Below are 25,836 nucleotides of genomic sequence, written 5' to 3'. Positions count from 1 at the left end.
CCTGAAAGTCTACTCTTAGTAAGGCTGTTTGTGAGCGTTATTTCTGACCAGAGTGTGAAGGTTGAGTAATCCGCATTTCCCTTTCTGCCTAACTCTCAGTGTGATCATTGCTTCCCGTTAGAAGCCTTCTCTGACTTCCCTGACCTACTGTCTCTACTTTTTAATTTTTATTTATTTATTTATTTATTTATTTATTTATTTTTTGCGGTACGCGGGCCTCTCACTGTTGTGGCCTCTCCCGTTGTGGAGCACAGGCTCTGGACACGCAGGCTCAGCGGCCATGGCTCACGGGCCCAGCTGCTCAGCGGCCATGGCTCACGGGCCCAGCCGCTGCGCGGCATGTGGGATCTTCCCGGACCGGGGCCCTGCATTGGCAGGCGGACTTTCAACCACTGCGCCACCAGGGAAGCCCTGTCTCTACTTTTTATAGAAGGAACAAATGACTGTGTGAATGGAATAAACGAACACATCAATGCCAAAATTTAACAAAAACTGTAAACCTGAGATGATAGAGCAGCACCAAACCAGTAATTCTAAAGCTTTTTTTAGCCCAACAAACAATACCCAAAATTATGGGTATGAGAATCAAGAAAAACTGAGGGACCTAGAATATAAAATAATCTATTTACGAAGATCCCTAATTAGGGAGTTCAGAAAAGACACAGAGGAGGTCTTCAGAGTAAAATCAGCCCTTTTTTTAAAAAAAACTTTACAATTTTATAAATTCCCAAGAAGGATATGTAAAGATGGAGGGATAAGCATGACTTCTGGCTTTGAAGATAAGAATAGTCCCAAGGTAGGGGAAGTCTGCATGTAACCAAGAGAATTTTTTTTTTAACCCCATGTTTGGTACTTAGCCAAGTGACTTTTCAGTTTGAAGCAGAGAAAAAACATTTAAAGAACTTAAGAAGCTGAAGTGTCTTGTGAAAAAAAGAATCATGGGACTTCCCTGGCAGTCCAGTGGTTAAGACTCTGCACGTCCACTGCAGGGGCTACGGGTTCGATCCCTGGTCGGGGAACTAAGATTCCACATGCCGCATGGAGTGCCTCCCCCCCACAAAAAAGAACCACAATTACAAAAATCACTGTAAAAAGCAGTGAAGAGCAGATATAAAATAGTTTATCCACAAGGGAAAATTAATAATAGGGAAGTTGGGACACTAGAAGGGGTCTACAGAAGCATTCTAGGCATTTAAAAAAAAAAAAGAGGTGGGTAACATGAAAATACCAAAAAGCACTAAGAAAACTTATTTTTTTTCTGACTATATAGGTTCCTTATTGAAATTTTCAAACATACAGAATAACAATTGCCAATAATTCCAGCACCCAGGGAAAACCACTATAAATGTTTTTTTCCTTCTAGCCAAATTTTGTCTGTCTACTGTTACTGTACACTTAAAGCATGAAAATCTTTTTTTTTTTTTCCCCATTTTAATCAAGGCTTCTCAGGACGGTCCCCTCAGCCCTTCCCAGGCTTGTCTGCCAAAGCATGAAAATCTTAATGTACAACTCCAAAACTGTTCCATGTAATCATGACTCAGCTCAAGATGTGGAACATCTCCATCATCCCAGAAATCTCCTCTTGTGCCTCTTCCAGTCAATATCCGTAGATTCGTTTTGGCTGTTCTTGAACCTCATATAAATGCAGTCTTACAGTGTGAAGTCTGTTGAGTCTGGCTTTTGTTCATCATTGTCTGTGGGACTCATCCACATTGCTGCATGTAGTAATTGTTCTTTCCTTATCACTGGGCAGTGTCTATTGTATAACTGTACCGTAATCTTTCTGTTCTGCTGTTGATGAACATTTGGATGGTTTCCGGTTTGGGGCTATAATAAATCAAGCTGCTTTGACCATTCCTTTTTTTTTTTTTTTGGCCATGCTGTGCTGCATGTGGGAATGTGGGGTCTTAGTTCCCTGACTAGATATTGAACCTGTGCCCTCTGCACTGAAAGCACGGAGTCTTAACCGCTGGACCACTAGGGAAGTCACTGACTATTCTTACATGTGTCTTTGGTGGACTTACGTGCTCATTTTACTTCAGTATATATCTAAGAGTAGAATTGCTGGGTCATAAGATAAATATTTCCAAAGTCATGAATATATTATAAACTTTGTTCTAAAAGTGTGACTGTGTCCAGGGTACAGTGTGAATTATTCTTTGTTTATAAGGATGGAGATCAAGGTTCATTTTTTTAATTTTCTCCCATTAGAATAGCCAGCACTATTTATTGGAAAGATTAATTTTTACTTTCTGAGTTGCAGTGATGCCTTTCTATTAAATTAGGTGACTACTGTGTGGGTCTCTTGTAGAATTCTTCATTCTGTAACACTGATCCATTTATTAATATTTATTTTAAAGAAAATGGGATCATGCTTTTACATTTTTCTACGCTTACTATTAATATCATGCTTCAAATTGAGAATAATTGCAAAGGAACTATTATATAGATGTACCGTAATTTATTCTTTTCTTTTTTTTTGGACGTTTGGGTTGTTTTTTCTTTTTTCTGTTTTGTTCTTTTATGTTGCAGGCTTTCCTTAAATGTCTTGATAATCCTTGTTCATTCATTTATTTATGAGGCAATAAAAAGCTGATTAGAAGTTCTGCGTGCATGGGCTTTTCTGAGGAGTGACTGGGTGAGTCATTGGAGTCTCCTCGAGTATTATCAGTAATTTTTTCCCCTCGGGCTGCTCAGTTTTTCCAGAGGAACATTCTCCACTCTACTGCCTGCAGGGTCAGTGCCATGCTACCAGGTGTCTTGTCATTAAAAAAAATAACTTTGAAAACTATTATTCTTTCCTTCATCTCTGCTTTGATGAGGTCTTTTATTGTGATCTTACCTCCATGGGCCACTTTCCGAAAGAATAGTTTCTGCTCTTCTCATTGTATGGTTGAATGACTGAAAATCCTATGACTTTGAGCATGTCTTGAGTGGGATCATCAGATAAGAGTGTTCAATGCAGCCTTTTTTTAAAAAATTTTTGTTTTATATTGGAGTATAGTTGATTTACAATGTTGTGTTAGTTTCAGGTGTACAGCAAAGTGATTCAGTTGTACATATACATGTATCTATTTTTTTTCAGATTCTTTTCCCATTTAGGTTATTACAGAATATTGATTAGAGATCCCTGTGCTGTACAGTAGGCCCTTGCTGGTTACCTGTTTTAAATATAGTGTACACGTCAATCCCAAACTCCCAACTTATCTCCCCACCCCCACATTTCCCCTTTGGTAACCATAAGTTTGTTCTCTAAGTCTGTAAGTCTGTTTCTGTTTTGTAAATAAATTCGTTTGTATCATTTTTTTTAGATTCCGCGTATAAGCAGTATCATATATTTGTCTTTCTCTGTCTGACTTACTTCACTAAGTATGATAGTCTCCATGTCCATGTTGCTGCAAATGGCATTATTTCATTCTTTTTTATGGCTGAGTAATATGCCATTGTATGTATGTACCACATCTTCTTTATCCATTCATCTGTTGATGGACATTTAGGTTGCTTCCATGTCTTGGCTATTGTAAACAGTGCTGCAGTAAACACTGGGGTGCATGTATCCTTTCAAACCATGGTTTTCTCTGGATATATGCCCAGGAGTGGGATTGCTGGATCATACAACAGCTCTATTTTTAGTTTTTTAAGGAGCCTCCATACTGTTCTCCATAGTGGCTGTACCAATTTACATTCCCACCAACAGTGTAGGAGGGTCCCCTTTTTTCTCCACACCCTCTCCAGCACCTGTTGTTCATAAACTTTTTGATGATGGCCATTCTGACTGGGGTGAGATGATATCTCATTATAGTTTTGATTTGCATTTCTCTAACAATTAGCAATGTTGAGCATTTTTTCATGTGCCTGTTGGCCATCTGTATGTCTTCTTTGGAGAAATGTCTATTTAGGTCTTCTGCCCATTTTTGGATTGGGTTGGGTTTTTTGTTTTTGTTTGTTTTGTTTTTTGTTTTTTTATATTGAGCTGCATGAGCTGTTTGTATATTTTGGAGATTAATCCCTTGTTGGTTGCATCATTTGCAAATATTTTCTCCCATTCTGTGGGTTGTCTTTTCACTTTATGGTTTCCTTTGCTGTGCAAAAGCTTTTGAGTTTAGTTAGGTCCCATTTGTTTATTTTTGTTTTTATTTCCATTACTCTAGGAGACAGATAGAAAAAGAAATTGTTGTGTTTTATGTCATAGAGCATTCTGCCTGTTTTCCTCTAAGAGTTTTACAGTATCTGGTCTTACATTTAGGTCTTTAATCCATTTTGAGTTTATTTTTGTGCATGGTGTTAAAAAATATTCTATTTCATTCTTTTACATGTTAGCTGCCCAGTCTTCCCAGCACCATTTTTGAAGAGACTGTCTTTTCTGTATAGTCTTGCCTCCTTTCTCATAGATTAATTGACCATAGGTACTTGGATTTATTTCTGGGCTTTCTATCCTGTTCCATTGATCTATATTTCTGTTTTTGTGTCAGTACCATACTGTTTTGATGACTGTAGCTTTGTGGTATAGCCTGAAGTCAGGGAGCCTGATTCCTCCAGCTCCATTTTTCTTTCTCAAGATTGCTTTGGCTGTTCAGGGTCTTTCGTGTCTCCATACAAATTAAAAAAAATTTTAGCCATGCACATGGTTCATGAGAAAAAAAATTTTTTTTTCTAGTTCTGTGAAAAATGCCATTGGTAATTTGATAGGAATTGCATTGAATCTGTAGATTGCCTTGGGTAGTATAGTCATTTTGACAATATTGAGTCTTCCAATCCAAGAACATGGTATATCTCTCCATCTGTTTGTGTCATCTTCAGTTTCTTTCATCAGCATCTTATAGTTTTCAGAGTACAGGTCTTTTGTCTCCCTAGGTAGGTTTATTCCTAGGTATTTTATTCTTTTTGATGTGATGGCAAATGGGATTGTTTCTTTCTCTTTTGTTGTTAGTGTATAACAATGCAACAGATTTCTGTGTATTAATTTTGTATGCTGCAACTTTACCAAATTCATTGATTAGCTCTAGTAGTTTTCTAGTGGCATCTTTAGGATTATCCGTGTATAGTATCATGTCATCTGCAAACAGTGACAGATTTACTTTTTCTTTTCCAATTTGTATTCCTTTTATTTGTTTTTCTTCTCTAATTGGCATGGCTAGGACTTCCAAAACTATGTTGAATAAAAATGGCAAGAGTGGACATCCTTGACTTGTTCCTGATCTCAGAGAAAATGCTTTCAGCTTCTCACCATTGAGTATGATGTTAGCTGTGGGTTTGTCATATATGGCCTTTATTATGTTGAGGTATGTTTCCTCTGTGCGCACTTTCTGGAGAGTTTTTATCATAAATGGGTGTTGAATTTTGTCGAAAGCTTTTTATGCATCTATTGAGATGATCATATGGTTTTTATTCTTCAATTTGTTAATGTGGTGAATCACACTGATTGATTTGCAGATACTGAAAAATCCTTGCATTCCTGGGATGAATCCCACTTGATCATAGTATATGATCCTTTTAACGTATCGTTGGATTCTGTTTGCTAGTATTTTGTCGAGTCTTTTTGCATGTATGTTCATCAGTGATATTGGTCTGTAATTTTCTTTTTTTTGTGGTATCTTTGTCTGGTTTTGGTATCAGGGTGATAGTGGCCTCACAGAATGAGTTAGGGAGTGTTCCTTTCTTTGCAATTTTTTTTTTTTTTTTTTTTTTTTTTTGCTGTACGCAGGCCTCTCACCGTTGTGGCCTCTGCCGTTGCGGAGCACAGGCTCCGGATGCGCAGGCTCAGTGGCCATGGCTCACGGGCCCAGCCGCTCCGCGGCATGTGGGATCTTCCCGGACCGGGGTATGAACCCGTGTCCCCTGCATCAGCAGGCGGACTCTCAACCACTGCGCCACCAGGGAAGCCCTCTTTGCAATTTTTTGGACTAGTTTCACAAGGATAGATGTAAACTTTTCTCTAAATGTTTGATAGAATTCACCTGTGAAACCATCTGGTCCTGGACTTTTGTTTGTTGGGAGTTTTTAAATCACAGTTTCAATTTCAGTACTTGTGATTGGTCTGTTCATATTTTCTATTTCTTCCTGGTTCAGTCCTGGAAGGTTGTACCTTTCTAAGAATTTGTTCATTTCTTCCAGGTTGTCCATTTTTTTGGCATATAGCTGTTTGTAGTAGTCTGTTATGATCCTTTGTATTTTTGTGGTGTCAGTTGTAACATCTTTTTCATTTCTAATTTTATTGATTTGAGCCTTCTCCCTTTTTTTCCTGATGAGGCTGGCTAAAGATTTATCAATTTGCTTTTCCGGTCAGCGGCCTGAGGTGACCTCTAAAAATGGTTCGCTATTCACTTGACCCAGAAAATCCCACAAAATCATGCAAGTCGAGAGGTTCAAATCTTCATGTTCACTTTAAGAACACTCGTGAAACAGCCCAGGCCATTAAGGGTATGCATATCCGAAAAGCCACTAAGTATCTGAAGGATGTCACTTTAAAGAAGCAGTGTGGGGCTTCCCTGGTGGCACAGTGGTTAAGAGTCTACCTGCCAATGCAGGGGACACGGGTTCGAGCCCTGGTCCGGGAAGATCCCACATGCCGCGGAGCAACTAAGCCCGTGCGCCACAACTACTGAGCCTGCGCTCTAGAGCCCTCGAGCCACAACTGCTGAGCCCGCGTGCTGCAACTACTGAAGCCCGCATGCGTAGAGTCCATGCTCCACAACAAGAGAAGCCACCGCAATGAGAAGCCCACGCACCACAATAAAGAGTAGCCCCTGCTCACCACAACTAGAGAAAGCCCGCGCGCAGCAACGAAGACCCAATGCAGCCAAATATAATAAATAAATTTAAAAAAAAAAAAAAAAAAAGAAGCAGTGTGTGCCATTCCGTCGCTACAATGGTGGAGTTGGTAGGTGTGCCCAGGCCAAACAGTGGGGCTGGACACAGGGTCGGTGGCCCAAAAGAGTGCTGAATTTTTACTGCACATGCTCAAAAATGCAGAGAGTAATGCTGAACTTAAGGGCTTAGATGTAGATTCTCTGGTCATTGAGCACATCCAGGTGAACAAAGCCCCCAAGATGCGGCGCAGGACTTATAGAGCTCATGGTTGGATCAACCCATATATGAGCTCTCCGTGCCACATTGAGATGATCCTTACTGAAAAAGAACAGATTGTTCCTAAACCAGAAGAGGAGGTTGCCCAGAAGAAAAAGATATCCCAGAAGAAATTGAAGAAACAAAAACTTATGGCCCGGGAATAAATGCTGCAAAAAATAAATGCAAATGAAAGTAAAAGCAAAAAAAAAAAAAAAAAAAGATTTATCGATTTTGTTTATCTTCTCAGAGAAGCAACTTTTAGTTTCATTGATCTTTTCTATTGTTTTCTTTGTCTCTATTTCATTTATTTCTGCTCTGATCTTTATTACTTACCTTCTACTAACTTTGGGTTTTGTTTGTTCTTTCTCTAGTTGCTTTAGGTGTAAGGTTAGGTTGTTTGAGATTCTTCTTGTTTCCTGAGGTAAGATTGTATTGCTATAAACTTCCCTCTTAGAACTGCTTTTGTTGTGTCCCATAGGTTTTGGGTCATTGTGTTTGTCTGTAGGTATTTTTTGATTTCCTCTTTGATTTCTTTGGTGCTGCATTGGTTGTTTAATAATATATTGTTTAGCCTCCACTTTTGTGTTTTTTTACAGTTTTTTTTTTTTTTTCCGGTAATTGATTTCTAATCTGAGTGTTGTGGTTGGGAAAGATGTTTCACATGATTTCAGTTTTCTTAAATTTATCGAAGCTTGCTTTGTGGCCCAGCGTGTGGTCAGTCCTGGAGTATGTTCCATGTGCACTTGAAAAGAATGTTTATTTTGCTGTTTTTGGATGGAGTGCTCTATAAATATAAATTAAGTCCATGTAGTCTAATGTGTCATTTAAGGCCTGTGTTTCTTTATTGATTTTCTGTCTGGATGATCTGTCCATTGATCAAAGTGGGGTGTTAAAGTCCCCCACTATTATTGTGATACTGTCGATTCTTCCTTTTATGGCTGTTAGTATTTGCCTTGTATATTGAGGTGCTCCTATGTTGGGTGCATATATATTTATAATTGTTATATCTTCTTGGATTGATCCCTTGATCATTATGTGGTGTCCTCTTTGTCTCTTGTAACAGTCTTTATTTTAAAGTCTACTTTGTCTGATATGAATATTGCCACTCCAGCTTTCTTTTGATTTCTATTTGCATGGAATACCTTTTTCCATCCCCTCACTTTCAGTCTGTATGTGTCCCTAGATTTGAATTGGGTCTCTTGTAGACAGCATGTATACAGGTCTTGTTTTTGTAGCCATTCAGCCATTCTGTATCTTTTGGTTGGAGCATTTAATCCATTTAAATTTAAGGTAATTATCAGTATGTATGTTTCTATTGCCATTTTGTTAATTATTTTGGATTTGTTTTTGTAGGTCTTCTTTCTCCCCTTCCTCTTTCGTTCTCTTGTGATTTGATGACTAACTTTAGTGTTGTGTTTGGATTGCTTTTTCTTTTTTGTGCGTTTTTTATCTATTTTAGATGTTCAGTTTGCGGTTCCCATGAAGGTTTTTTGTTTTTTCCCCCACCCTGTGGAATCTTACTTTATTATTATTTTTTTAATGTTTTTACATCTTTATTGGAGTATAATTGCTTTACAGTGGTGTGTTAGTTTCTGCTTTATAACAAAGTGAATCAGTTATACATATACATATATCCCCATATCTCTTCCCTCTTGCGTCTCCCTCCCTCCCACCCTCCCTATCCAACCCCTCTAGGGGTCACAAAGCACCGAGCTGATCTCCCTATACTATGCGGCTGCTTCCCACTAGTTATATAAACATGATTGTCTTAAGTTGCCAGTCTTTTAATTTCAAATTCATTTCTAATATCCTACATTTGTGCTCTCCTCTTCTCGTGAGTGCTGGTTTTCATATCATATTTGTGTGTGGATGATTTCCTACCTTTACTGTATATTTGCCTTTACTGGTGAGCTTTTCCACTTATAATTTTCTTATTTCTAGTTGTGGCCTTTTCTTTTCCACGTAGAGAAGTTCCTTTAGCATTTGTTGCAAAGCTGGTCTGGTGGTGCTGAATTCTCTTAGCTTTTGTTTGTCTGTAAAGCTTTTGATTTCTCTGTCAAATCTGAATGAGAGCCTTGCTGGGTAGAGTATTCTTGGTTGTAGGTTCTTCCCTTTCATCACTTTAAATACATCATGCCACTCCCCTCTGGCCTGCAGTTTCTGCTGAAAAATCAGCTGATAACTTTATGGGAATTCTCATGTATGTTTTTTTGTTTTTGTTTTTCCCCAAGCAACTTGTGGGATGTTAGTTTCCCAACAGGGATTGAACCCAGGGCTTTCACCCAGCAGTGAAAGTGCTGAGTCCTAACCACTGGACTGCCAGGGAACTCCCCCCTTGTATGTTTTTTTTCTTTTTTAAAAAAATTTTTAATTTTATTTATTTATTTTTGGCTGCATTGGGTCTTCGTTGCTGCACACGGGCTTTCTCTAGTTGCAGTGAGCGGGGCCTACTCTTCGTTGTGGTGCATGGGCTTCTCATTGCAGTGACTTCTCTTTGTTGTGGAGCACAGGCTCTGGGCGCATGGGCTTCAGTAGTTGTGGCTCGCGGGCTCTAGAGTGCAGGCTCAGTAGTTGTTGCGCATGGGCTTAGTTGCTCCGCGGCATGTGGGATCTTCCCGGACCAGGGCTTGAACACCTGTCCCCTGCATTGGCAGGCGGATTCTTAACCACTGCACCACCAGGGAAGTCCCACCCCCCTTTTATGTTATTTGTTGCTTTTCCCTCGTTGCTTTTAAAAAATTTTTATTTTATTTATTTATTTTGGTTGTGCTGGGTCTTAGTTGCAGCGGGTGGGCTCCTTAGTTGCGGCTCACTGGCTCCTTAGTTTGTGCCAGTGGTCTCCTTAGTGGTGGCATGCATGTGGGATCTAGTTCCGTGACCAGGGATTGAACCCACATCCCCTGCACTGGAAGGCGGATTCTTAACCGCTGTGCCACCAGGGAAGTCCCTTCCCTTGTTGCTTTTAATATTTTCTCTTTGTCTTTAATTTTTTGTCAATTTGACTATGTGTCTCAGCGTGTTCCTCCTTGGGTTTATCCTGTATGGGACTCTCTGTGCTTCCTGGACTTGGGTGACTGTTTCCTTTCCCATGCTAGGGAAGTTTTCAGCTATTATCTCTTCAAATATTTTCTCAGGTCCTTTCTCTCTTCTCCTTCTGGGACCCCTATAATGCAAATGTTAGTGTGTTTCATGTTGTCCCAGAGGTCTCTGAGACTGTCTTCATTTCTTTTCATTCTTTTTTCTTTATTCTATTCCATGGCATTAATTTCCACCATTCTGTCTTCCAGCTCACCAGTTCTTCTGCCTCATTTATTCTGCTATTGATTTCTTCTAGTGTATTTTTCACTTCAGTTACTGTATTGTTCATCTCCATTTGTTTGTTCTTTAGATCTTCTAGCTCTTCGTTAAACATTTCTTGTCTTCTCGGTCTATGCCTCCATTCTTTTCCTGAGATCTTGGATCATCTTTACTATCATTAATCTGAATTCTTTTGCAAATAGATTCAATGCAGTGGTTTTTTAAAAAATTTATTTATTTTATTATTATTTATTTATTGTTTCTGGCTGTGTTGTGTCTTCGTCACTGCGCGCGGGCTTTTCTCTGGTTGCGGTGAGTGGGGGCTACTCTTTGTTGCGATTTGTGCGCTTCTCATTGTGGTGGCTTCTCTTGTTGCAGAGCACGGACTCCAGGTACACAGGCTTCAGTAGTTGTGGCATGTGGGCTCAGGAGTTGTGGCTCGTGGGCTCTAGAGCGCAGGCTCAGTAGTTGTGGCGCACGGGCCCAGCTGCTCTATGGCATGCAGGATCTTCCCGGACCAAGGATCGAACCTGTGTCCCCTGCACTGGCGGGCGGATTGTCAACCACTGTGCCACCAGGGAAGCCCAGATTCAATGCAGTTTTAATGGATCTTGGCTGCTGCTTGATTTGAGCTGTCTCTTTTGGAGCTATGATTTGTCTTTAATGCTACAATTTCCACTGTTTACATTTGATCCTCAGTGTAACACACTCTATTATAGTAGAGCTTACATTTCACCTGACCAAATTTATAAGGGAAAACATTCATGTTTTAAAGTTTTGTATCATACCTTAAATTTAAAGCTCATTTATATTTTGCTTATGTTAAGTGGTTTGTACTAGACTGTGTCAATGTGAGGGAATCTTTCTTTACTTGGGTTCGCTTCTGTACAAACATGGGAACAATGGATTCCCACTGGGTGAACTCCTGCTTTTAAGATGCCAGCTCTGGAATCTTTGATCTTGACACAGATGCTATTTCTATGACTTTTGCTGTTCTCTTACTGGGATGTTTTTCCTGCTTAGAGGAAACTGAAAATAGTTCCAGATTTTATTCCTCTAAGGTGACTGTGTTCTGGGAACACAGGACAGAGTGTGGGGTGGGGGTTGGTCATGACAGTAGAGCATCTGTTATGCCTTTATAAGTGCATCTGAGTAGTACATGGGGTTCCCCTGACCCCAGACATTAAGCAATTTCTCAGGCAGAGGGAGAAAGTTACATACTAAAAATGAGGGGGAAACATGATTGAGGGAGAAAGGGGAGGACATACATTTGGGAGAGTTTTGAGGGTCCCAGGAATAATGAGGAATAGATACACATAGATCGATCAAGAAAAGTCAGGAAACATTGAGGTGTGAGGTTGTGATAGTTCTAAACGCTTTATTCTCTGTGCCTTCTCACTGCTCATTGTTCTTAGAAGGGCAGTGTCTTCAGAGAAATATAGGTGTAGACTTTGCTAGAGGGAGAATGATCATTATTACAGGGTCTTGTTGGATTAATGAAGTTAAACTACAGTTTTGATGGAATTAGGTCAGTACAGAGGACACACACACACACACACACACACACACACACACACACACTGAACTTCAGGAAAGAGTAGTTATGATGGCTGTGTTCTACTTCTGTGACTTAAAAAATAACTAATGGAATAGCTGTAGGGAGGTTAATGAGACTGATTTCTGTGTTAACCAGGGCTCACTAGGTTTACCACAGCCTTCCAGGCAGGAGAGAGGGAATGCAGAAGTAGTCAGCAGTTAGGTGCCCAGGTTCACGTGATGATTGCAGTGTTTGTCACCGTGAGCCTTTGGTTTAGGGTAAAGGGAAAGGCCATTTCCAGGTCAGAGTGTGATGCCACGTTGGCATAGACCAGAGAGCAAAGAAGGGAAAGAACCCTAGTTCTTTTCTGAATCCCTCCCAGGCCCCTGAAGAAAGAAGAATGAGAGACAGAATGCAGATGAGGTCAAAAGAGAGATCTTCTAGCCATTCCGATTTCATCTTACAAAGTTTCAGTTTATTATCCCCTCCTTCAAGTGATACTCTCCTCACTCCCACCTCCTCTCAACTGAGTTTAAGCCCCTACTGCTACCCAGCAGTCTGTTTACCACCTTTTCTAAAAACTACCATCCTTATGTTTGTCTTTTTAACCTGTTGTCCAGGGGAAGGATTTGAAGCATATCCATTTCTATACCCCACTACTTAGCACAGTGCCAGGCACAGTCAGCACTGCATAAATGTCTGCTTGCTTGAACATCAATCAGAGGGGTTCATTAGCTTACCTTACTATTGGTTCCTAGTAGTGGAAATTCTACAGAGGTAGCTTAGGTTAGGTTGGTGGGTTTTTTTTTGTTTTTCTGTTTTTTTTTTTTTTGCGGTACAGGGGCCTCTCACTGTTGTGGCCTCTCCCGTTGTGGAGCGCAGGCTCAGCGGCCGTGGCTCACGGGCCTAGCTGCTCCACGGCATGTGGGATCTTCCAGGACCCGGGCACAAACCCGTGTCCCCTGCATCGGCAGGCGGACTCTCAACCACTGCGCCACCAGGGAAGCCCTAGGTTGGGTTTTAATCTGATTTATGAGCTATTATAAAGTCATCTGGAATCCCATTTCTTTCTTTATTTTTTTAAAAATTATTTAGTTATGTATTTATGTATGTGTGTATGTGGCTGCGTTGGGTCTTAGTTGCTGCACACGGAATCTTTGTTGCCACATGCAGGACCTTCATTGCAGCCTGCGGGATCTTTTTTGTTGTTGTTTTAGTTGTGGCATGTGGGATCTAGTTCCCTGACTAGGGATCGAACCCAGGCCCCCTGCATTGGGAGTGCAGAGTCTTAACCACTGGACCGCCAGGGAAGTCCCTGGAATCCCATTTCTTTCCTTCTTTCTGCTCTACCTTTCTGAAGTATCTACTTCATCTTAAGGCTGGTGGCTCCCTCACGGCTGCAGATTGGCTGTCAGCAATTTTGTAGGCCATGTCCTTGCTAGACCGTGTATTTGACTGTGTTAAGGGGAAGGGAAGGTTGGGAGTGTGTTAGGAGAGGCCCAAGATTTTTGTTGTTGTTGTTGTTAAATTTATTTATTTTATTTATTTATTTTTGGCTGCGTTGGCTCTTCTTGCTGCGTGCGTGCTTTCTCTAGTTGCGGCGAGCGGGGGGCTACTCTTCGTTGCGGTGCGTGGGCTTCTCATTGCGTGGGCTTCTCTTGTTGCGGAGGATGGGCTCTAGTCATGCAGGCTTCCGTAGTTGTGGCTCGTGGGCTTCATTGCTCCGTGGCATGTGGGAACTTCCCGGACCAGGGCTTGAGCCCTTGTCCCCTGCATTGCCAGGCGGATTCTTAACCACTGCGCCACCAGGGAAGCCCAAGCCCCAAGATTTTAACTGATCAAACCACTTTCGAACTAATCTGAGTGCCCAAAGGATGCCATTTGTGATTGGCTTAGTCCTGGAGTCCTTGAATCAGTCTTGATGGAAAAGAGGAAAGGGTGACCTGGATTGGCTTAGGTTAGATTGGGCTCACCCTGGAACTGGTAAGGAATGAGCTTCCCCCAAAGCACATAAACTACAGGAAGAAAGAATGGATACTTAACTGGAAATCTGACTTATTATGAAGGGGGATGTGGTTGTTGCGTGGGCAGCCAGCAAAGTCCACTGTTTTAATGCAGATTTTCTAGGGAAACTTACTTTATGGCTACTCTGTTCTTCTTATAGAGTCATTTATGAATTTATTGATTGCATATTATGAAAAAGAACTAATGGTGAAATTATTAAATTTTGAGTATGAGACTCTTCCCTCTATTAACTTACTCAGATAGGTAAAACGTTAAATATCAGTACAGGAGAGGGGTGAGTACAAGGCAGCAAGATGATAGCAATCATGTTCATCCAGAATATATGTACTTTGTATTCCCCAGTAATGCTTTTAATCAGGAAGTCATTGTGTCAGGCACTTCGGGGGCTACAGAGATGATAGAAAGGAGATGCTGGCCCCCTCCAGACTTCAGGCCCAATCAAGAGAATGGATAAAAGGCTTTGGGGACTGGGAAGAAATGGCCTCCCTCACAGAAGCAAACCACCGAGAGCAGGAACCTGTAAAACAAAGTGGGGGCTCCTGGGGAGTGCTCCAGAGTCCTGGGAGCCTGGATGGTCAGAGGAGGTGCTTGGCATGCTCTGTGGACATCTCTGCCCTTTGTGTAGTGACAACCGAGCATACTGCTCAACTGCTCAGAGCTGTGGGTCTCAGGAGAGCAAGCAGATCACCCAGTGCCCAGGGTGGGGGCAAGCTTTATACTCACTGGTCACTCACTGCCAGTGTTGCTGCTTGTTAGAAAACCCCATTGTGGCCCAGCCCTGTTTGTTGGAGGATTTCTGTCACCAGGTCAGCCTCTGCTGATCTGATTCATAATTAATGCTGTTAGACTTTCTGCCTTCTTCTTAGAGCTATCCAGTCACATTTATGGATATTTTAGAGAATTAAAAAACAAAATAATAATCGGTTCTTCATTCAGCACATTTACTGGGGCCTGCCTTGTGCCGGTCACTATGCTAAGCTCCAGGGTCATGGTGATGACCCCAAACTGATGTGATTCCTGCTGTCACAGCCTGTAGTCTAGTGGGGGGGGCAGACAAAAGGCAAACAGATACATAAGATATTTGCCAATTGTGATGGTGAGAAGGAAACAAAATGGGCAGAGCTGAAGATGTGCAAGAGGTTTAAGATATCTTTAAGGCAATTTGTAAATGATCTCATGATTACAGTTTTTATCCTAACGATTTCCCCAGATTAAATGCAAATAACTTTCATTGTCTGTCTCTTAGGTGTACTCAGCAGGTCCCTGATGAACCAAGGGAACCCTCCACCGTATCCAGGGCCCGGTCCGACGGCTCCGTACCCACCTTATCCACAGCAACCGATGGGGCCTGAGGGCTACCCTCCAGGACCTATGGGGGGACCCTACCCACCTCCTCAGGGGTACCCCTACCAAGGATACCCACAGTACGGCTGGCCGGGCGGACCTCAGGAGCCTCCTAAAAGCACAGGTACTGTGATGTGAATGGGGCATGTATACAGTTGGTCCTCCATATCTGCAGGTTCTGCACCCACAGATTCAACCAACCACCAGATTGAAAATATTTGGGGAAAAAAAATTCCAGAAAGTTCTAAAAAGCAAAACTTGAATTTACTGTGCTCCAGAAACTACTTACATAACATTCACGTTGTATTTACAACTATTTAAATGACATTTACATTGTGTTACGTATTATAAATAATCTAGAAATGATTTAAAGTATATAGGAGGATGTGCGTAGGTTATATGCAAATACCTTTCATATAAGGTATTTATATATAAGGGACTTGCGCCACCGCAGATTTTGGTATCATGTGGGTCCTGAAACCAATCCTCCGTGGATACCGAGGGGCGACTGTATGTGTATTACGTAGGTGTGCATGTGTGCAGTCCAGTGTCACCAATGGAAATGTTTGCATGTTTTCTTTGGCAGGGAAGAAACTCTGGCCTTTGTTTGCCATGTGACATTTCCAAAGCTTGGTGACTGCTTAGGGTGGCTTCTAACTCCTGAGAAGGACTTCTTTCTTGGGAGGGCTGAATCAATTCTGCCTCCTTTCTCTTGTCCCCTGTGGGGCTGATGACTTCCTGGCCGACATGTTTTCTGAAGGCATCTCCTCGAGCAGTGAGAGGGGGCAAAGTACCGGTTGGATTCTTGCTCTGGCAGCCAGTTTTGCTTTACAGGTTTAGCCTGTTGGGGTTGTTTTATGTCTCAACTTGTTGACCCTCAAGTCATCCTCTTGCCCCTGCTATTGGGGTGGGTTTTCTTTACTAATATGTTTTCATAATTCTATTTAACCTGCTAGTTGAGTTGTCAGTAGGCTTCTGAGTCCTTCTTGTGTGCTGGAACAGTGCTACTCAAAGTTTACTGTGCAGACAAGTGCCAGTCCCTGAGCAGCTATCAGGCTGCAATGAGATAAATACAGAAAGTGAGAGTAAAAATTTTAAAACTTTGAGAGCAATTTGACATTGCTGTGACATTCGAGCATGGAATCTTGCGTTTTACAAAAAAGTAGCAGTCTGTGAAGGGTTAGGAAGGAAACATCTTGAGAAGCACTGTGCTACATGTCTTGGTGACCGTTATGACCTTTTGGTTTGCAGACTAGTTGCTGTCTTAGAGCTTTCAGCTTTTGAATATAGCTCATTCTTACCGAGTGCTTATTATGTGCCAGGTGCTCTCCTAAGAGCTTTATATACATTCACATTTAATCCTTGCAACAGTCTTATGAAGTTATTCCCATTTTACAATGAAGTAATTGAGACACATTGTGGAGTAACGACTTGCCCAACGCCACCCAACTAGAAATGGCCAGACCCCAGATTTAAACCCTGAAAGTTTGACTGTGGAATCTGTACCTGTATGTTATTGCTGTACTGTTGTCCCTTTCCTGTCTTTTCTGACCTGACACATTTGTCTGAATTTAGGGCCTTAGGCTGCCTCCGAGATTTTCCTATAGTTTAACCCCTTACTAATCAAAAGTAGTAACAGAACTGACAATTCATTTTATTTCAGAATTTGAGGGTTCTTTAAAATGGGTGGATGCCAAGGAAGAAAAATAGGTTTAAGAGGAATTGTGCGCTCAATATGGGAAAGATTTTACTTTTATGGGGTCGAGTCAGGGGCTGTATTGAGATTGAATAGATTTGAATAGCTTTAAAAGACTTAGTTTATCTTGAAGGAAAACTTTTACAATCCATGGTTCTGTTTTGTTATAAATTGTTATAACGTGCTTGGAGGACTGCAGGAAGTGCAACCAGTATAAATCAGAGCAGTTGGCATCCAGGTCTATGACATGAGAGGGGGATTTCCTTAAAATAAATCTCAGTTTCTGGGGTTTCTGCTTCAAAACAAGGTAACCCTGTGATGAATGAAAGAAGGCCGACTGAAAAGACCACATAATATATGATTCCGTTTATGTGCATTTCAAGATTAAGCCAAACTAATCTATGGTGATGGAGATCAAAATAGTGGTTACTCCTGGCTGTGGTGTCGGAGACTAGGATAGGGTTTGTTATTGACTAGGAAGGACACAGGGAAACTTCTGGGGTATTAGGAGTTTTTTTGGTTTTTTGTTTTTGGCTGTGTTGGGTCTTCATTACTGTGTGCAGCCTTTCTCTATTTGTGGCGAGCGGTGGCTACTCTTCGTTGCAGTGTGTGGGCTTCTCACTGCGGTGGCTTCTCTTCTTGCGGAGCACAGGCTCTAGACGCGCGGGCTTCAGTAGTTGTGGCTCGCGGGCTCCAGAGCGCAGGCTCAGTAGTTGTGGTGCATGGTCTTAGTTGCTCTGCAGCATGAGGGATCTTCCCGGACCAGGGCTCGAACCCATGTCCCCTACATTGGCAGGCGGATTCTTAACCACTGTGCCACCAGGGAAGCCCTAGGAGTATTCTTTTATCTTAATCTGGGTATAAACATTTTCAAGCCACACACTTAATATTTGTGCACTTTAGTATATGTTATATGTCAATGAAAAAAAAAGTCAGCCCAGCGTTTGTACTAAACAATAGATTCAGGCCAGTGCCTCCCTAGGTTGTGTCTTTCACCCACAGCCCTCCTGCTGTATGGTTTGTAGGCCACTTCTGGGCCTGTATTGTTTATACTGACTGTAATTACCATTCAGTGGATTTGGAACATTATAGAGCTTGTCTAGAATAAGTGCTTCCTGGGCTCAGTGGACCTTGTCCCCTCATGCAGAAAATACAGGTTTGGCCCTCTTTCTTACGTTTGGTGTAATTTAAGTATTACATCAGCGTTTTTGAGGGAAAAAAAAATATCTTAATTATTCTTAGGATTAAAAGGCTTTTTTATTTCAGTGTTATCAATTTATCAATGATTTCATAAATGCAGTTGAAAGCGGTTTAACATCCTTTTCTACAGGATTTCTCTCTCTGTCATCAGCCTGTGCATTGTTAGTTGCCCAGACCTGTTCTATACCAGGTATGGCAGGGGATGCCAGGTGGTCAAGTTCTTCTCTCAACCTGGGGTCCAGGTTCTGTGAATGGGACCCTCTGACTCCCCTCTCTCTAAGGGATGTGCTTTTTAGGGACCCCTTTCATTTCTTTCTCTTTATATTGCTCCTGGAATCCCCAATCGGAATCATTCTTGGGGCCTGCATTCTAAGCATGTGTCTTTGAGCTCTCTGCAGAAATTTAAGGGTTTTTTCCTCTAGCAGGATGATTTTAGATGTATCTACTACTGCATATGCCATCTCTCAGCTGAAGTTCATGTGTGTAGTCCCTTCTGTTAACAGCTACCTAGGTGGAAATTATTTGTTTTAGGGTCTTAGCTACTCTTAATTGGTGTCTGGTAATTAGTAAGAGTTTAATAAAGTGTTGAATGGACAAGTCGGTGGGTAGATGGCTAATCTAAGCAGAACCTTCTTTGGTAGTCTATTTTTTAGTTCAAATTTCATTTTTTCAGATATTGTATTTTTTTAATTAATTAATTTATTTTTGGCTGCATTGGGTCTTCGTTGCTGTACGCGGGCTTTCTCTAGTTGTGGCGAGCAGGGGCTACTCTTCATTGCGATGCGCAGGTTTCTCATTGCGGTGGCTTCTCCCACTGCGGAGCACAGGCTCCAGGAGCACGGGCCTCAGTAGTTGTGGCATGCGGGCTCAGCACTTGTTGCTCGCGGGCTCCAGAGCGCAGGCTCAGCAGCTGTGGCACACGGGCTTAGTTGCTTCGTGGCCCATGGGATCCTCCCGGACTAGGGCTCAAACCCGTGTCCCCTGCATTGGCAGGCGGACTCTCCCCACCAGGGAAGCCCCAGTATTTTTTTTTTTAAGCCTTTGTTTTTCTCAGGAAACCAGCTTTTTGGAAACCATGTGATTGGAAGCAGCAGGTGCTTGTGGGAATGAGGCTTCCCAGGGAGCACACCTGCAATACGTCAAGGATCTCCTGGGGAGATTTTTAATAATAATAACAACTATACCAACTAGTATTTCTTGCACTGGCATTAGCTTCACTGGCATAATCTTCATAATGACCCTGAAGCATTAGTCCCGTGTTATAGAGGTGGAATCTGAGGCTCAGAGAGGTTGTGATTCAGTTATTTATTGTATAACATACCACCCTGAAACTCAGTGGCTTAAAACAACAGTGATTTATTATTTCTCATGATTCTGTGAGTTGGCTTTAGGGGATCTCTCCTGGGGTCACTTGCATGACTTAATGCAGCTGTCACCTTGGCTGGAGCTGAAATGTCCAAGACTGCCTCGCTCACGTGACGAAGGCCTGGGTATAGCTCCATGAGGCCTCTCTCTACACATCTCCCTTTCCACGGCAACTAGCTTCCAAGAGTGTGAAAGTAGCAGCTGCCAGGCTTTTAACGGCTAGGCCCAGAGCTGGCACCGCCTCACGTACCCTGTATTCTGTTGCTCAAAGGCTGGCCAGATTCAGCAGGAGGGGAAATAGATGCCATCTCCCCCCACTCCTGCGTTTTTGGCAACAGCTTTATTGAGATAGAATTCACATACGATACAATTCTCCCATTTAAAGTGTCCAATCCAGTGGTTTTTGGTGTATTCACAGAGTTGTGTGACCATCAGCACTGTCTAATTCCAGAAGATTTTCATCACCCCGAAAAGAAACCCTTTGGCAATCACTCCCGATTTCCTTAACTCTCCTCCTACACGAATCTACTTTTTGTCTCTATTGATTTGCCTGTGTTGAACTTTTCTTATAAATGGAATCACGTAATATGCGCTCTCTTATGACTGGCTTCTTTCACTTAGTGTAATGTTTTCAAGGTTCAGCCACGTTGTAGCAACTATCAGTGCTCCATTCATTTGCCAAATAATATTTTATTGTATGGATATACCATATTTTATTCATCTGTTCATATTTTATTCATCTGTTCATTAGTTGATGGACATTTGGGTATCTGCTTTTGAGCTATTTTGAATAATAAATAATGGCTGTTATAAACATTGGTGTAAAATAGATTCCATCTTACTAGGAGGAACAGCATGTGAATACAGAGTGAGAGGAATCATTGGTGGCCATCTTGGCAGATAGTCCACCACGCTCCAATCTTTCCTTTTAACAATTCACCTCTCTCCCATATGCAAATTATACCCATCCCCTTCTAAGACCACCAGATGTCTCATCCAGTAACTCCCTCGGCTTGGAGTTAAGGATGTCACCATCGAGGATGGCCTCTAACCAGCCATGCTGCTCCCTTCACTCCCTACTCCTCATTCCCATTCTGCCCAACTGTACGGAGAGATCAAACAGAATATCAGCACTTCTGTGAAGCTTTCCCTCCTGTATCCCACACCTCCCATAGAATTGACCACTCCTAAGTGCTTCAGCTGCACCCCATACAGACTTCTTTCAAAGCATCTCCTCTCTCCAAATTCAGTTAGTTTTCATGTTCTCTCTAATTTACCTCTTTAATGTCTGACTCCAGTCAACCTTGCTCATACTATTTTAGTTTAGGCTTCCACCATTTGTGTTGGTCAAGACTCTTAAGATTGCAAGTGACAGAATCTCAGCCTTAAATATTAACCAACAACAGAGGATCATCGGAGACCTGAGTAAAGGCCCCAGATGATAGATGGTGACCAAAACAGACAGGAAAAAGGGACACTGAGGGAACAGAGGCAGCACAAGGAGCAAAAACCCTACTACAAAAAAGGGGGGGAATCTTCTAATATTCTTAGATATGCAGGGAGATTTCTTACTGAAATAAGAGTAGGGATGCTGTATAAAAAGCAACTCAGGGGCTTCCCTGGTGGCGCAGTGGTTGAGAGTCTGCCTGCCGATGCAGGGGACACGGGTTCGTGCCCCGGTCCGGGAAGATCCCACATGCCGCGGAGCGGCTGGGCCCGTGAGTCATGGCCACTGAGCCTGCGCGTCTGGAGCCTGTGCTCCGCAACAGGAGAGGCCACAACAGTGAGAGGCTCGCGAACCACGAAAAAAAAAAAAAAAAAAAGCAACTCAGGATACAAAAGCACTTAGGCAAGGAGCATGTGTCAGCCCAAGGATTGTGTTCAAAGACCCATTTGGATAGCCAGGTCTTGCCAAACCAGAACTTAAGGCTTTTTGCCACAGGTGGAAGCTTGACATATGTTTTGGTTATCTATTGCTATGTAGTAAATCACCCCAAATCTTGGCGTTAGAGATTCTATAATTTGGGCAGGACTTGGCAGGAAAGATTTATCTCTGCTCCCTGGGCCTGGAACATAGGAGATAACCAGTTTGCTGAGTTGAATATATGTACTTTCTACCCTTGAATGGGATTTACAAACTTTCTTTCTTGGCTTTCATATTTATAGTTGTCTAAAGGGGCACCATTGGGTTGGCTCACACCAATAATACAGAGGAAGAAGCTGTTCGGTTTGGCAGATGCTTTGGAAGAGAGAGAAGGATGGGAGCATGACTGCTGGCTGTCTCACTGCTGGGAGGGGTCACGTGATGCCCGTGCTGAGAAGCTACTATGTTTATGCGTGTCCCGTCCAGGCTTGGGCTTTTCCACTCTTACTGGCTTGGTTTGACCCTCTTGTTTCCCGTGAAGTTAATTTAAGTTCAGTCGTATTCTGTCACCTGTTTTCAGTTTCAGTGAAATCTTGTACTTCTGGTTCATCATAACAAGGAATTGTTCTTTTGAGTGCAAAAAAAAAAAAAGAAAAAAGAAAATCCCCCATCCAGTATCCCTTTTCCCCCTCTCCCTCCTTCCACGTGGCCTCTCAGTGTGGCTGACTTGGGCCTCACAGTGTGACAGCCTCAGGAGGTCTGGGCTCCTTAGGCGTTAGAGTGCAAAAGTGGCAGCTGCCAGGCTTTCCTTTAAAAAACAAACGAACAAAAAACTTTTCATTTTACTTCTAATTTTGAAAATATTCCAGACTTACAAAAACTTTGCAGAAATAGTACAAACAATTCTGTATACCTTTCACCCAGATTTCCCCAAATCTTCTGCAACTACAAGGTAATGATCTCCCCGGCTTTTTTACTGCCCAGGCTCAGAAGTCTCAGCACATCACTTCCACCACACTCTCTGTCAAAGCAGCCACAGGTCTAGCTAGCAGAGAGTCAAGGGGAGGGGAAATGGACTTTACTCTTGATGGGTGGGTGACAAAGCCACAGTGCAAAATGGCACATGGGTGGGGAGATCTTCAGAAACTCTACTCCCAAGTCCCAGGGGTGATGGGGGAACTCATGTTCAGTGAAGCATTCTAAATAACAAAACTCTAGGTTCTTATGAATATGCCATAGTAACAAAACTGTTTAAAGTGAAAATTAAACACAACAATATCTCCAGTCTTAGGTCAGAAGATAGGCCATCTGTCTTTCAAAGGAAAGTTCTGTGAATTGGTTAGAAAGTCATGAAGTCCGAGGTTTTTAAATTCTCTCACCAAGTGGTATGGACTTATATACAGTACCAAATGTAAAATAGATAGCTAGTGGGAAGCAGCCGCATAGCACAGGGAGATCAGCTCGGTGCTTTGTGTCCATCTAGAGCGGTGGGATAGGGAGGGTGGGAGGGAGGGAGACGCAAGAGGGAGGGGATATGGGGATATGTGTATATGTATGGCTGATTCACTTTGTTATAAAGCCGAGACTAACACACTATTGTAAAGCAATTATACTCCAATAAAGATGTTTAAAAGAAAAAAGAAAGAAAGAAATTCTCTCACCAAAATTGAAATGGCTCCCACTCAGATACCTCAAATCATTGGGAATGTTATAGAGTTCTCAGCTGATCACCCTTCCGAGCTCATGGCAGACATCACTCATCAATTCTGGCTCTAGCTGTTCAGCCCCAAATTTGGCTTCAGAATCCTCCTTACCGAAGGATCCTAGGCAGCCGCTATGAGTGAGGCTTGAATTGTTAGGTAAAATGAGGCCGTTTTACCGTTCCTTGCTAGGCCGAATCCCTCTTTTTAGAGATACTAAAACTGAAGTACAGTGAGGTTTAGTGACTTGCCCAGGGTCCACGAGTTTTGACTAGGATGTAAGTCCTGATTCCAAGCTAAATGCATTTCTTCTTTATGGCCTGCTACTGCGATCCAGCACTGATTCCACAGCAATTCCCAGACACCTTCCCTCCACCTCCTCCCTCTGCCTTGCCCCCAGCCACCGAAACAAACACAAAAACCTGGTAGTTATAACAGGGTACCACTTTCCTAGTAGACAGGTGAAGTGGAGTGTGATAAAAACTGCGTTCAAATCCCCTTATTAACACGAGGACCTGGGCAGATTGTTTAACCTCCCCGATCTTTGAGTGTGCCTGCCTCCCCTTGTAAGCTTCCTGAAGGTGATTTTTTCTCTCCTTCATCTCTGCTTCCACAGAACCTAGAACAGTGCTGACACGTGGTATATGCTCAGTAAATATTTGCTGGATGGATGGAAATATCACCAGTTCGAAAGGTGGTTGTGAATTCATGCTCCATGTCTGGTCCCCTTTCCCTTTGAGCCCCTTCCCTTGCTATTTAACTCTTGTGAGTCCAGATACTGCGGTTTTATTCTTCTGGGTTAGGACCGATATCTGACAATGTATCGACGTAAAATAAAATGAATTCTGCTCCAGCAGAGTCCTTGGGATGCCCCCATGGAGTTCAGAAGCCTGATTGGCCTTTGAACCGGATTTCTCAGCCTGTAAAAAAGTGCCCCTTTTCTTGCTCTTTGTAATTTGAAGAAGCAAAAGGGGGGAGCACCTGTTCCAGGAGAGCCCTGCCGGGTCACTGGCCAACCAGCAAGATGCTGTGAGCGGCCTTTCCTCAGTCCACAGTCAGAGTGCCGGCTGGTAACATGGCATGGTGCCCCTGCACACTCCCTTTGGTGTCTGACGCTGCTCTCATCACTCAGCGCAGGGATAAACGAGAAAGGAGTTTAACCGTCTGGCATCTCTGGCTAACTGGCTTGAGGTCTGGAATTACAGCTTGGCTTGTTTGAGCCTTTTATGCTTTTTTTTCATCAGAAACTCCGATCAGGCATCGTCATTGCCCCGAGAAGACTTTTCAGCATAGATAAAGTCCAGCTCAGTACCTTCTTTCTCTGCCAGGCATCAGATGACAGAATGTCTCAGCAAGGACACTGCCTGGTGCCACCTAAAGCCGCATTGGCTTAGGAATCTAGGTGGAGTTTCTCCAGTTCCCTGAGTTTCTGTTTCCTTATCTGTAATATTGGTATTATAGGACTGTGGCGAAGCCGTAAACAAAGTCATATACCACGTAGAGTGTATGGGCAACAGGGACTTAGCACCCTCCCTTGGCCCACACCACTTTTCTGAATTTTTGCTTGTGGTTGGATGGGGGGTGGTGAAGACCGGAAGCCCTCAGGGGAAAGGTGGGGAAGCCAGTTGCTGAGGGTCATTCCTGATCTACCCTGAGAATCCCCACCCGTCTGAGACAACCGTAGGACGGACAACTCCAAAGTCATGTCATCTGCAGTTTGTAGCCTTATAACTGGTCTCCCTCCTCCTGCTCTTGCCCCCTGCTGTCTGTTTTCTCCCCAGACCCTCTAGAAGCTTCCCTTATCACTCAGAGTAAAAGCCAGTCCTTAGGGTGACCAGCCAGGCCCTCCATGAGCGGGCTGCCCCCATGCACTGCTCCACCTTCACAGGCTGCCCCATTCCCACCCCGGCCTTGGTATTTGCCATTCCCTTTCCCTCTCCTCCGAAGTCGACTGGGCTTGTGTCCTCTCGTGGTTCTTGCTCAGCTGTCAGTCACCTAGTCAGAGAGGCGTTCCAGCCACCTCCCCTCTCCCTCTGCCCCATTTAACCAAGTACCACAGCCTGGCACACTCTCCCCACTATGTCCACCTCTTTTCTCTTGCCAACACATTGTTCACATGTCCCTTTGGCTGCCTTTCTCCTCCTGCTGGAATGTAAGCTCCTTGAAGGCAGGGACTTTTGTATGTCATGTTCACTACTCGGTTCCAAGTATGTGCTGACTGGCTGAGCGTCCCCTCCCCCAATGTCCTCTGCCTGCACAGGTGTCTTTGCAGCATTCTACTCCCAGCTTTACCTTGGGTCCCTGTTCCTCCTCATCCCCTCTGTACAGAACCCTGGGAGTGGCTCCAAGGAGCTGCTACTAACTGAGTTTTTGCTGTGTCACGCCTGGTGCTGAACACTGTATATCCATTTAGTCAGCGTGACAGCTCTATGAGGTGGGTCTCACTAAAGAAGAGTTTGCCCAAGGTCAGAGCTAGTAAGTGGCGAGCAAACATTCTAACACCGTGTGTGACCTGAGAGCCTGTTCTCCATGACAGTGCCCCTGAGGCTCCTCCACCGGGATAGGTGCCAGCGCCCGAGGGCTCTGCCCCGTTGCTGCCTTCCAGTCTGGCCAAGGTCCACGCTTGGCCTACCTTGTGCTGCTTCCTTCTTGGTCTCCTGGTTTATCCTGATCTCTGCCTTCTTCATGGCAAGGGTTGACTGTCTTGTGAAATACTTCTTTATATCTTATCCTCACTTGA

General features: G+C 43.0%; 1 long non-coding RNA gene across 1 annotated transcript in view; it reads left to right on the top strand.

The window, feature by feature from the left end:
* Positions 1 to 25,836, top strand: part of LOC132423227 (uncharacterized) — a 66,184-nt gene that overhangs the window by 8,800 nt on the left and 31,548 nt on the right. Inside the window, exon 2 of the long non-coding RNA XR_009518954.1 lies at positions 15,174 to 15,395. This is a non-coding gene — a long non-coding RNA (uncharacterized lncRNA). The remainder of the gene's footprint in view (positions 1 to 15,173; positions 15,396 to 25,836) is intronic.

Source organism: Delphinus delphis, chromosome 3 (assembly GCF_949987515.2).
Source record: "Delphinus delphis chromosome 3, mDelDel1.2, whole genome shotgun sequence".
Lineage (NCBI taxonomy): Eukaryota > Metazoa > Chordata > Mammalia > Artiodactyla > Delphinidae > Delphinus > Delphinus delphis.
The sequence above is the reverse complement of the archived record's forward strand: the minus strand, read 5'-3'. Positions and strand labels throughout refer to the sequence as shown.